This window comes from Artibeus jamaicensis, unplaced genomic scaffold (genome assembly GCF_021234435.1).
Source record: "Artibeus jamaicensis isolate MK-2021 breed Jamaican fruit bat unplaced genomic scaffold, CSHL_Jam_final scaffold_1964, whole genome shotgun sequence".
In the NCBI taxonomy this organism is placed as follows: Eukaryota; Metazoa; Chordata; class Mammalia; order Chiroptera; family Phyllostomidae; genus Artibeus; species Artibeus jamaicensis.
Genome location: NW_026522030.1, coordinates 60,815,621 through 60,829,011, shown reverse-complemented (window position 1 = coordinate 60,829,011; position 13,391 = coordinate 60,815,621).

Genomic DNA, 13,391 nt, shown 5'->3' with positions numbered 1-13,391 from the left:
TGAACAACAATATAAAAAGTTTTTTAAAAACCTAAAAAAATATTATTGTTAAAAAAATTGAAATTAAGCAACACATAAGCAGCCTGAAAGATTTGGCTTAGATATGGGACAGATGGCAAATTACCCATCAGAAGAATAAGTAAAAATAAGATTGGTTATAAAATAAAAAGAAGTAATTGTTAAAATGGTGAACCAAAAAATATACTTTAAATAATGTGAACAACATTGGAGTTGTAAAATTTTAAAGTCAAATGTGTTATTGTTCCTTGGTGCCTTGGTTCCTTGTTCACTTATCTTATAAAATTGCTTTATGTATAATTAGTAGGCCCTAAATAAATTGACATAAAATGGCTATATTCTATTTTTCAATCACAAAAAGTGCTAAATACTAAAAATCTACTGATGATACTATTTGTTAAATTTCACTTCCAACCAACTGCTTTATTAGCATAATTCAGCATAATGATCAATTTGTTAGTAAAGATATCTGAAAAACTAATTGTTGATCAACTTCCAAATAGCTTATCTAATTGGACAATATAGATTATTGTTTATACTTAGAATCACTGTCTAATAATAATAACTAAATGCGTTGAATACTCAATTTGCATTGGAAACTCTACTACATAGAGGAGCTGGAATTCTATTTAATCCTCACCACTAATCAATAATATAAGTGCTATTATTATCCATTATTACATAAATGATGAAACCAAAATTTAGCTATCTTGCCTTCTATGTAGTTTTAGAACCTGTGTTAAAATATAAAAATCAAAGTATAGAAGTCTGACAAAAAAATGTAGTTAGAGTTTAATACATACTGGTAAATATACTAGCATTTTCTCCTTAAGTTTTACTGTAATCTTTGAAAGCGTCATAGTAGAACTTAAAAACCTAGGAAACTTAATAAAATTTAGCATGCTATGCTCATGAAGGAAACAGATTATTAGAGATATGCCCAGGACAAAATGCAAATTTCATGCAAAGTGGATTGGATATCTCAGTTGGATTTTTCTAAAACTTATTATCTCAAAATCCTTAATATAAGAGTAAATGCATACCCAATAAATGTACAACTCTAAAGGAACATCTTAATGCAAATTCAAAGAATTACAAAACTAAGTAGTTATCTGGATGTCAGAAAAGAAATAGAATGAGATGAGTGGGAGGTGAGGAAAAGATAAGTATGAAAGAATGGAGGAGAAATAGCTAACAAAGCAGGAAAACAACCGTGTGTTCCTTGAGTATGAGATCCATTTGGAAATTGCTAGGGTCATGTATTCTACAGGAAACAGATTCTTTCCATTTAATTTCATATTCTAAATGCAAGAATAGAAAAATTCTAATTGCCTTCTACTCCAAAACCTATTAACTTATTATAAATATCATTTAAAGTCATTGATATAAAGTCACCATCAATTGTATTGATTTTTACTAACCCTTGAAGAAATACCTAGTATGAACAGTTTTTCTTAAATTTTTCTCAAATTTTTAATACTGAAATATTATAAAGAACACTAAAAGTATCAGTATATTTATTTATCAGTTTGCTTAAAAGGTCTTAATTTAAAGTATATTTCCAATCTATAGTAGACAGAAATCTAATTATATTGCAGTTATTTAAAATATTGTTACTTGTTCATAAATATACAAATATTTTTGTTTTCTTGTTATAACTTCCTTTTATAAATTGAATGTCACATGTTATATCAATAATACTTTAGTATGCAATCTTAAAGGAGGTGCACCTTGAAGTATTCTTTTCCAACATAAACTATGGCAGCAAACTATAAACATAACATGGTATTTTAGTGCAGTTGTCTTTTGTTTTGAGGGCATGAATTAAATGAGATAAAACATTTTATTGTTACTTAAATATTGCTACCTGCAACAATAGAAAATTTAGGGTTATGAAGTTCTGTCATATTGAATGCAGAATCCTTATTAATAGGGACACCCAGGTTTTCTTTAATAATTTTGTTTTGTATTTTGAGTATCCAGGCAGTCCCAGTGCTTTCTTCATTGACACATATATTACTTAGAATTTTATTTCCGAATATTTGGAATATTTTTCTATAATCTTTCTCTTACTGACTTTTACTTTAATTCCATTGTGGTGAAAGAACATACTTCATATGATTTTAGTTCTTTTTAAAAAATTAAATTTATTGGGGTGACATTGGTTAATAACATATAAATTTCAAGTGTATTATATATTCTTTCAGATTTTCTCTCTAATTATTTTCTCAACTACTGAGAGTACAGTATGAAAATTCTTGACTACAATTGTTGATTTGCCTACTTCCCTTGAAATTTTACCTGTTTTGGATGCATGTACTTTGTTTTCGGTTCATAAATGTTTATGATATGTGTCCTATTCATGAATTAATATTTTTGTAACTGTTGAATAATGCTGTTTATTTTTAGTAATATGCTTTTTTCAAAACTTACTTTGTACAGTACAGTGATTCCTCACCTATCACAGGAGCTATGTCCCAAGGAGCCACGCGATAGGTGAAAATCCACGAAGTAGTGGCATTATATTTATTTTATTATTTATATATATTTAAGGCTTTATAAACCCTTTACACACTCCTATAAACGTTCCCCACTTTCTTATTAACTTTTCCCACACTCTTGTAAACACTTCATATCCTCTTAAACACTTTCTACAAACTTAAGCCTACATAATTTTTAAAAATTTATTTAATTATTGTTCAAATACAGTTTTCTGCCTTTTATTCCCATCCCAGCCCTCCTCCCCATGCTCCCCACCTGCCCCCCATTTCCACCCTCCTTAGTTGTTGTCCATGTGTCCTTTATACTAGTTTGTGTAAATCCTTCCCCTTTTCCCCTGAAATTCCCTCCCCTCTCCCCTCTGGTCACTGTCCCCTTGTTCTCTATTTCAGTGTCTTTGTTTTTATTTTGCTTGCTTGTTTGTTTTGTTGTTTAGCTTCCTGTTAAAGGTGATTTTGTTCATGTGTTCTTTGTACATGTTCCTGAAAACCCCTTTCCCTTTCCCCTCTTTTATTCCCTCCCACCTCCCCACTGGTTAGTGTCAACTTGTTCTTAATTTCACTCTCTCTGGGTATATTTTGCTTGCTTGTTTGTTTTGTTGATTAAGTTCCAATTATTGGTGGGATTATATTGTATTGTCTTTCACTATCTGGCTTATTTCACTTAGCATAATGCTCTCTAGATCAATCTATGATGTCGAAAAGGGTAGGAGCTGCTTCTTTCCTTCTGCTACATATAATTCTATTGTGTAAATGTACCATAGTTTTTGGATCCATTCATTTACTGATGGACACCTAGGTTGCTTCCAGTGCTTGGCTATTGTAAATTGTGGTGCTATGAACATTGGGGTGCATAGGTTCTTTTGGATTGGTGTTTCGGAGTTCTTAAAATATAATCCCAGCAGTGGAATTGCCAGGTCAACAGACAGTTTCATTTTCAGTTTTTTGAGGAAATTCATACTGTTTTCCCCAGTGACTGCAAAAGTCTGCATTCCCACCAACAGTGCACTAAGTTTCCCTTTTCTCCACATCCTCTCCAACACTTGTTGCTCGTTGATTTGTTTATGATGGCAATTCTGACTGGTGTGAAGTATGTTATTATGGTTTGCATGTCTCTGATGGGTAGTGATGCCGAGCATCTTTTCATAAATCTATGGGTCTTTTGCACGTCGTCCTTGGAGAAGTGTCTGTTCAAGTCCTTTGCCCATTTTTTAATTGGATTGGTTGTCTCCCTGGCATGGAGTCCTGTGAGTTTTTGATATATTTGGGAAATCAAACCCTTGTCCTACATATCATTAGCAAATATGTTTTTTCATATAGCTGATTCTCTTTTCATTTTAATGCTGTTTTATTTAGCCATGCAGAAGCTTTTTATATTGATGACATCCCATTTGTTTGTTCTTTCCTTTATGTCCCTTGCTCTAGGGGACATATCAGTGAAAATATTGCTTCACAGAATATCTGAGACTTTCCTGCCTATGTTCTCCTCTAAGACTTTTATTGTATCATGACTTATATTTAAGTCTTTTATCCATCCTGAATTTATTTTTGTGTATGGTGTGAATTAGTAATCAAGTTTCTTTTCTTTCTTTTTTTTTTTGCATGTAGCTGTCCTGATCTCCCAACAGCATTTGTTGAAGAGGCTATTTTTACTTCATTTTATCCTTCTTCCCCATTTGTTGAATATCAGTTGATCATAGAGACTTGGGTTTATTTCTGGGCTCTCTGTTCTGTTCCATTATTTCATGTGCCTGTTTTTATGGCAGTACTATTTTGTTACAGAGGCCTTGTAATGCAATTTGGTATCAGGTATTGTGTTCCCTCATACTTTATTCTTCTTTCTCAAAATTGCTGCAGCTATTTGGGGTCATTTATAGTTCTATATAAATTTTTGAAATGTTTGTTCTATATCTGTGAAATATGCCATTGGCACTTTAATAGAAATTGTGTTTAACCTGTAAATTGCTTTGGGTAGTATAAACATTCTGATGACGTTAATTCTTCCAATCCATTAGGGTGGTACATGCTTCCATGTGTTTGTGTCTTCCTTAATTTCTTTCTTTAGTGCTGTGTAGTTTTCTGAGTACAGGTCTTTTATCTATTTGGTTAGGTTTATTCCTAGATACTTTATTTTCTTGTTGCTATATCAAATTGGATTTTTTTCTTCATGTCTGTGTCTGGCATTTCATTGTTGATGTACAAAAATGACTTTGATTTCTGATTTTTGACTTTGAATTCCACTGTTTGGCCAAACTCACTTATTAGGCAGAGTAGTTTTTTGTTGGAGTCTATAGGATTTTCTATGTACTCTATCATGTCATCTGCAAACAATGACAGTTTTATTTCTTCCTTTACAGTTTGGGTTCCTTTCATTTCTATTTCTTGTCTGATTGCTGTGGCTAGGACTTCCAATACTATTTTGAATAAATGTGAAGGCTGACATCTTTGTCTTGTTTCTGATATTGGAAAAGCTAAAAAATTAGCTTTTTCCCATTGAGTATAATGTTGGCTGTAGGTTTCTCATATATGGCCTTTATTGTGTTGAGGAATACTCCCTTTATACCACTTTGCTAAATGTTTTTATCATAAATGGGAGCTTTACCTAATCAAATATTTTTCCACATCTATTTATATGATAATGTGATTTTTGTCTTTCCTTTTACTTATGTGATATATTTAAGCTAGAATTTCTTAACTGAAGAGATGATAGTCCACAGAAAAAACAGTCCTATAACATCTCAGCAGGTGTATATGATAGAGAATCCCCACTCCTCTCCCAAAAGGTCCTATGACCATTTACTTGGTTAAATATGCAATCAGTAAAGGGAATATACAGATATTTTGAGTGAGTGTATGCATAACTTAATTCAAGAAAACTCAGGCCCTGGCAGGATGCCTCAGTTGGTTGTAGTACACCTTGAACACCAAAATGTCACTGGTTCAATTTCCACACATTCCTAGGTTATGGGTTCCATCCTGGGTCAGGACGAGGCAACTGATCAATGTTTGTCTGTCACATCAATATCTGTCTGTTTCTCTCTTTCTCTCTTCCTCTCTCTGTAAAATCGATAAGCATATCCTCAGGTTGATACAGGGTGCAGCCGGGGGGGGGGCCCAAAAAAAAAGATTTAGAAAGATGTCCAGAATTCAAAGTGTGTAGAAATATTGGAGAGATATATAAGATGTCCTCACAGCCCCCGCCAGGGGGAAGGGATGAATGCAGCCAGGCCATTGAGAGCTGTTTTGCATAGCAACAGTTTTGCAGCTAACCTCTGGAATGATTATTTAACATATCTATGACCTTTAACTGGTTTCATAGATATGTTCAATAGCTGTGGCCAAGTTTGGAGCCAGGAAGAAGAGAGCAGCTTGGGGACTCAAGATGGAACTAGCGGGGACTGAGGATGGAACTAGGAGGACTCAAGATGGGAACTAGGGTCTGCGCTCCGGAGTGAGGAGTGCCTGTGTGGGAGCTTGGAAAAGACTGGCTCTGAGACATGAAGGGTCCCCGCTTGGCCAGATGGGAGAGAGCCACGCGGTTTCAGCAGAGTGAGGACCCCCTCTTGGTGAGGTGAAAGAGGGAGCCACGTGGTTTTGGCAGGGTGCGGACCCCCTCTTTCCCAGGTGAAAGGGAAGAACCACGCAGCTTTGCCAGAATGGAGATCCCTGCAGCCAGGTAAAGAAGAAAGCCACATGCTTTTGGTGGAGTGCGGACTCCTGCAGCTTTGGTAGAAGAGGCCCACGCGGCTTTGGGGTGCCCCCTTTGGCCGCGGGGCCTGAAAAGCAAGAGAGACTTTGACTGGAACTGGGTACAAAGGACTCTTGCCAGTGGACCATGACAGGGTACCATGGTACTTTGGATTAACTCGAGATCCTGCACAGTGACACAGCTGACGGCGCCAGCGGCCTGAAAAAGGGACGTGTGCTCTTTTCCTGATTTACGGTACCCGGAGTTGGGACAGTGGGAGAAGGGAGCACTGTGTGGGTGTAGGTGTATACCCTAAAGGACTTTGATATTTTAGTGGTGGCATTAGGCCTGAATAGCATTAAATAAACATTTTGTTTCCTTTTCACAAATCTCTGGCATTAAGAGATGTCTTTCCAATTGGCGGCGGACAGAAGGGCCCAGTAGATTTTAGTATTTTGTTTTCGGGAGGGGCCCCTGTTGTATAGCAGTTTTGGGCATCCCTAGGTGGGCCAAATATTGTATTGCCCCTCCCTCGGACCTCCTCTTGTTCGGTAACAAGGTGAGGATAAAAAATTAAATATAAAAATAAAATCCTCCGGACATCCTAATCACCCTGAATTCATCTTATAACTGCATCTTTTAATTGCTTCACAGTACAACTCCCTCTGTCCAGATCTACCTAATCTCCTATAGCTATTTTCGTAGACACTCCTCTGCACACCTCCTGTATGTAAATCAGTATTTCAGAGTTTATTTTCTAAGGAACTCCACTAAAGACAGATTTTAAACTTGAGCATTATTTGAGAAAATTAACTGAAATACAAAATAACTCTCATTACTTGTGGGGGCAACTTCCATAGGTCCCCCTGAGTGCCACAGATGAGAATGAATGTGACAGAGATATGACAGATCTGCTTGGGGAGGAGGAGTGGGCTGTGGCCAGTTTCTCAGGGGAAACAAAGGCCAGCAGTGGCCAGATTCTCTGAAGAGAAAAAGGCCCTGAGCCCCTTGCTCCATAGCCTTTTATTGGGTTGTAATACACAGGAATTCAGGGCAGCAAGGATCAAACAGTAGATAACATTTCAAAGAAATCTGAGGGCTTACTATGAGTCAGTGTCTGTCAGGAAGAGAGTTGCAGACTCTTTGGGAGACATACTCATTTCCTCTCAGACCCTTACCATATGAATGAAAGCACTCTTAGCAGAGCAGATTTCACAGGTCTATCAGGAAGTCTTTGTGATGCCAGATTTTTCCACAGGACACGCTCTAGCAAGGCAAGGAGCTGCACCTCTCCCCATCAGGTATCCAGGCTTAAGGGTATTAGAGCCAGAAGCCCTTCTCCCAGAGAACATGGGGACTAGGGCTTTGACAAAGCCAGAGGCCAGAGTCCATGGCTCTTTGTTGCAGCCCCTGAGTCCTTCCATGAAGGCCTCCCAAGTGATCAAGTCTGGCTTAGGTTGTCCCCCGCCGTGAGGGGTCTTAGCCATCATTAACTTCTGACCAAGCTCTGGGGGCAGGGAGAGGAACTGAGGCAGTGCTTGCTACCAGAGGCAGGCTTTGTCTCCTGTGGCTGGCATTCTAAAGGTCGTCCCTCACCCTTAGCCACAAGGGATCGAGACACAGTTCCGAAAACCAGGCAGAGCGGTCTACAACAATTACTATTTATCAGATTTGAAAGGTTAAAAGATTAATATGATCTACTATTATTAAGAATGTGCAAACAGCCATTCAGAAACTATTAAGTAGAGTTTAAATTGATACTGAATTTCTAGGGGGCCATTTACACAAATATATCTATTCAAAGTATACAGTATTGATTCTAACAAATCTTTTAGGCATGTATGTTGGAAATTGTTAATGAGTATGTAGATATTATATGTATAAGTTTTACATTTCAGCATTGTTCATAATAACAATATATCAGAATTCCATAGGAAAAGTATTAATGTCATATCTATATGCTTATATTATGCACTAAGGATTATGAAGTTACATGATGTACTTGTATTTCTATTTAAATGTTTATTTAAATGGCACAAAAGTCTTAAGTAATTGGTTATATATATTTGGATATGATATGAACCCAAATGTAACACAAAATCAATCATACTTTATATGTATTATATATAATTTATACTGTGATTTCAGGTTTATATGTCTTTCTTTCCATTGAAGGCTGGAAATGGAGGGATTAAGCAAAAAGGAAAAGGGACTCATGGACATGACAACTGTGTGATGACTTCTGGGGGGAGAGGGATATAAGGGGACTAAATGGTAAAGGGAAAAAATACAAAAAAAGATAAAAAGTAGGGAAAGAAATAGGAAGAATAAAAATAAAATTATCCTGGGTGCTAATTTGTACACTAAGGTCATGAACCCTTAATATGAATTTTCTAAAACAAAATGTATTAATTTATTTTTCTAATTTTTAATAAAATTAAGAATAAACTTATTTTATTTAAAAATGATGACAAAATTTGGGTCAGTGTTTGGTTTTTAGGCTTCATGATCTAAGTGGTCAATTTAAATTTTCTTATGTGATATAATGCATTATCCTTAGAGAGAATAATAAATTAAAATATTTCTAATGATGGGATGTGGAGGAGGGTATTAGGGGGATAAATGGTGATGGAAGGACACTTGACTTGAAGAAGTGAACACACAATACAGTGTACAGATGATGTGCTGTGGAATTGTGCCCTTGAAACCTGTATATTTCATTAGTGTCACCCCAATAAATAAAAAGGAAAAAGAAACAAGACACATACACAAAATATTTCCATTCTGTCTTCATTCAGAATTTTGTTTCCTGATTAAGTTTTATAAATACCAGGTAATGAGAAATGCCAAAAGATACTCATTTTTTTCATTTGACGAGATTTAACTTCTTCTAATCCTTCGTATTCTTTAATTTATTTTCTTTTTTGCATCTTTTCTTTGTTGTCCACCCCTTCTCCTCCTCCTCCTCTTTTCCTTCTTATCCTTCGTTTTCTTAATAGTATTATTAATATCAATTTGGACTTTTGTCTATCAATATCAGTTCAACACTGTTGCTGACACACAAGGAAGTTATAATTCACATTAATTTTGTGGATTATTAGCAATTACTGGCATTGTTTAACCTGATTCATGGGAAATAGTGTGGTCTTTTTGTCAGTAAAAGTTGCACGCTCGACAATTCCCTCTGAAATAGAAGTACAATGCATTTTCCTAAAATAATGGTCTCTTAAATCTTCTGGCACTAACAGCGTAAGTGCACCCTGTAACAACCCAGTCACTGCCCACAGTGGTCCATCAAGGAAATTACTTAGTGCATATCCTTTGTGTATATTGCTTGCCGTGACAGACAGGAACAAGAAAGAAAGGGAGTCAACTAAATGAGATTATGGCAGCTATTGATAGAGTAGAATATGCACACCAATTTGGGGTAATGAAGAGAAAGATGCCTCAGCAGTTTTTGAGGGATTTCTCCCCTCAGTCTGGCAAGCAGATGAGGAACAGGAGCCCCCAGAGGTTGTGAGGTCTGAGAAGAGATGGATAGTTTGAAGAGAAAAGTGAAGCAACATAAGAAATCAAAAGATATTTTACACACAGGAAAAAATCAATGAAAATGATGAACTGCTATTCAAAGGAAACTGATTATTCTAGTTTCCACAAGAAAGGAGGTGCAGCAGGTAATCCATCAGGTCAAACAGGATGTTGGAAGGTGAGTGAGAAAGCCTGGATGTGATTATCCAACTTTCTTATTCTAGTCCTCTCCAAAATGTATTGAATGTTGGAAAGGCAATTTAAAATTAATTTCTGTAGCACAATAAAGCTCTTGGGAATGTATATATTTTTATATTATTCTTTTATGTTTGTCTTTTATATTTTCTGCATAAAATATCCCCAAAGTATTAAGGACACACTAATAATGCACATGCAAAGTTTAAGAAATGATAATAAAAGGAACAACCCAAGTACCTACTAAACCACTTAAACAACAGAACTTGATCTTATATATATATAAGATCCAATGGACTTATATATCTGAAGCCCCATGGATTTCACTCCCTGATGATGTTCTCCCTTTATACCACCAGGAAAAAAATAGCCACTTTCTTGATTTCTGACTTACTCATGCGTTTGATTTTCTTTATTTCTCTATTAACTGTGAATACAAAAATAAGCAACGTGTAATTCAATGTCTCCTTTTAAAGATTTTATAAATAGAATCAAACTCTATTTAAAGTTTTCTATTCTCATTCAAATCTATGGTTCACACATTTGACAAATTCAGTGTCTATCCCTGGGACAGAAGAGGACAGTGTCGATGGAGTTCCTAGCTCAAGCAAGATACACTTCTGATACGCTCTTTTTCAAACCTGTCTTATTTAATCCTCCTAGTACCATTTTACAGACAAAGAAGTTAAGACTCAAAGATTAAATAATTTATGTATTCAGTATCAATTGGCCTGTCTACAAGAGAGCAGAAATTTGAATTCAGGCTTGCCTTGTTCTAAAACTCATGCTGTTTTCATTTTATACCCCAGTATCTCAGAAAGGTTTGCAAAAGTGAGAAAGGTAATTGGCATTTGTTAATGTTCCAGGTGCTTCGCTAGTCTTATTGAATACCCACAACCATTATACTGGGAAGTTAGTGTTAATCAATTAGTGGTGAGAAAACCAAGATCCTGTAAGTTAATTGTCCAAGTGTATATCAGTGCCAGGAGTTTAATAAATTTTTGTCTGACTTTTAATCCTCACCAAAATGATGTATTGAGATGTTGTTTTCCCTTTGTATGGTGTTTGCCTCACCTCAAGTTCTCTTTATCATCAAATTGTTTTCTTCTTCTTACCTTGGGTATCCAATCTTTTGGCATTTCTGGGCTACACTGGAAGAAGAAGAATTGTCTTGGGCCATGCGTTAAATACATTGTGACACATATTGTGAGAGAACTCCATCCCTCGGAGCTCTCCCAGCTGCTGTGGATGAGAATAAGTCGTCCTGGACACAATCTTCTTCTTCTGGCAGGAAAGCAGGTGGCAATTCCCTCTAGTGAGGAATACCCTGAGCCCTTCTCTCAGATGGCTTTTATTGGGAATGGTATGTGTAGGTGTATACAGCATACATGCATAGTTCATCAATCAATGTCAAAAGGCTATAGTCATACAAAAACAGGTATTATCTATAGATAGCAATCGAAGGAACACAGAGATTTGTCATAGGTCAGGGTCTGTTAGTCATGCTGATGCCAGATGGTATTTAAGACGTGTTTCCTGAGATAAGAAGTTTACTCCTTATTCCTTGAACTTAAACACCCAGTTTATATCAACAGAGCTATTGCTAGGCAGAGCGAGCTTCAAAGGATAAAATGTACATTTCAGGCCTGATTCCCATGGGAACCATCGGTGTTAGTGTAGAGTCATGCCTGCCACCTGCATTACCTGCTTTTCCAGGGAGACTTACTAGTCCCTTTCAGAGTCTGCTCTTGCAGGGCTACAGTCTCTGAAACCACACAAAGTGGTCCCCAACAGGTAATCACAAAAAATATCTCATAATATTTTAAGCAAATTTATGATTTCTGTGTTGGGCCACATTTATAAAAATCATGAGCCACCTGCAGCTCGTAGGCCGCCGGTTGGGCACCCCTGTTAGGATGATGACATTTCTTAAAGTAAGAATGCTGGAGTAGCTGCATTGGCTTTACCTGGGACCTTTTCAGAATTCTCCATACCCACCTAAGGCCAACTGAATCAGACACTCTCTTGGCAGAGCTCAGCAATCTGTGCTTAGTTAAGCTTACAGCTGATTTTAAAACATGATATGGCTTGTGAAACACTGAAAATGAGGAGGTTAATGGTGTGTTGGATCAAAACAAAGTTCTCTCTAAACAAATTGCCTTCCTGGCTTTTGGTTTCCAGAAGTCTCCACTCTGTTAGAGTAGAAAAATCATCAACTCTAGGACATGTGAGAAGGTCTGAGGTTCTACCTGCTGTGGAAACCCATGACTCTGACCAAGAGAGAAGTAAAGAATACCTTTTTTTGTTTTATGTTTACTGTAGAGTTTAACTTCAATTTCCAGACTTCAGGAACATAGATGCAAAATGTATTAAAAAAGTAGAAGAGCTACTAGACGTTTTCAACCATCAAGGCTTGGCCAGTGATAATTATTATCCTCAGGGACCTCTCCATAGAAAAAATTCAAGAAGTAGGTAGGTGTTAAGTGAGATTCTTCAAGAGAGAAATTAAATGAACTTGAAAATGGTGTGGAATTCAATTGTCATTAAATAATGTCATATAGTGTAAAAAAGTTTACACTTCAAACTTCCATCCAAGATGAAGGTGTAGGTAGACACACTGTGCCTCCTCACACAGCCAAAAGCAAGGTAACAACAAATTTAAAAACAAAAAATAAGCAGAACTACCAGAAAATTGAACTGTATGGAAGTCCAATGACCAAGGAGTTAAGAAGAAACATTCATCCAGACCATTGCAAGGGGTGGAGACCCACTGCGGGAGCAGAGAGGATTCGCTGCAAGGTGGCTGCTGGGGGTTTGGAGCAGGCAAGGTAGTGCTGGTAGAGTGTGTGGTCCCACATTTGTGTGCATATAACCAGGAAGCAAGACAGATGCAGACTGCACAACCCAGGGTTCCAGCACAAACGAATAAAGCCTCAAAACCTCTGACTAAAAAAAAATCTGTGGGGCTTGAGGCAGTGGGAGAAACTCCCAGCCTCACAAGAGAGTTACTTGGAGAGACCCTCAGGGTCCTAGAATGTACACAAATCTACCCACCTGCTAATCAGCAACAGAAGGGCTCAATTTCTTTTTGGGAAGTGAGAAAGTGACTGAAATTGGGCAGAGTGCTGATCAAGTGTCCTTTGTTCCCTCTTGGGCCCCTCCCCCACATAAAGCTCCACAACATAGCAACTTGGGTTGTCCCGCACTGGCAAATGCTGAAAGCTCCACCCCTTACTGTAACAGACAAACAAAAATTAAAAATATGGCCCAAATGAAAGAACAGATCAAAACTCCAGAAAAAAAATACAACTAAGCAATGAAGAGATAGCCAAACTATCAAATGCAGAATTCAAAACACTGGTAATCAAGATGTTCAAAGAAATGGTTGAGTATGGTCACAAAATAGAGGAAAAAGTGAAGGCTATGAAAAGTAAAATAAAGGGAATGAACAGTAAGGGAAGAAA